Here is a 254-nt window from a genome sequence, read left to right as displayed (position 1 = left end):
TCTGTGTCTGTGGAGAGTTCTGTGGTGTGGAGGGCTCTGTGTCTGTGGAGAGTTCTGTGGTGTGGAGAGCTCTGTGGTGTGGAGGGCTCTGTGTCTGTGGAGAGTTCTGTGGTGTGGAGGGCTCTGTGTCTGTGGAGAGCCCTGTGTCAGTGGAGAGCTCTGTGTCTGTGGAGAGTTCTGTGGTGTGGAAAGCTCTGTGTCTGTGGAGAGTTCTGAGTTTATGGAGAGTTCTGTGTCTGTGGAGAGCCCTGTGG

This window comes from Sapajus apella, unplaced genomic scaffold (assembly GCF_009761245.1).
Source record: "Sapajus apella isolate SASKATOON/1434 unplaced genomic scaffold, GSC_monkey_1.0 scaffold165, whole genome shotgun sequence".
Lineage (NCBI taxonomy): Eukaryota > Metazoa > Chordata > Mammalia > Primates > Cebidae > Sapajus > Sapajus apella.
The sequence above is the reverse complement of the archived record's forward strand: the minus strand, read 5'-3'. Positions refer to the sequence as shown.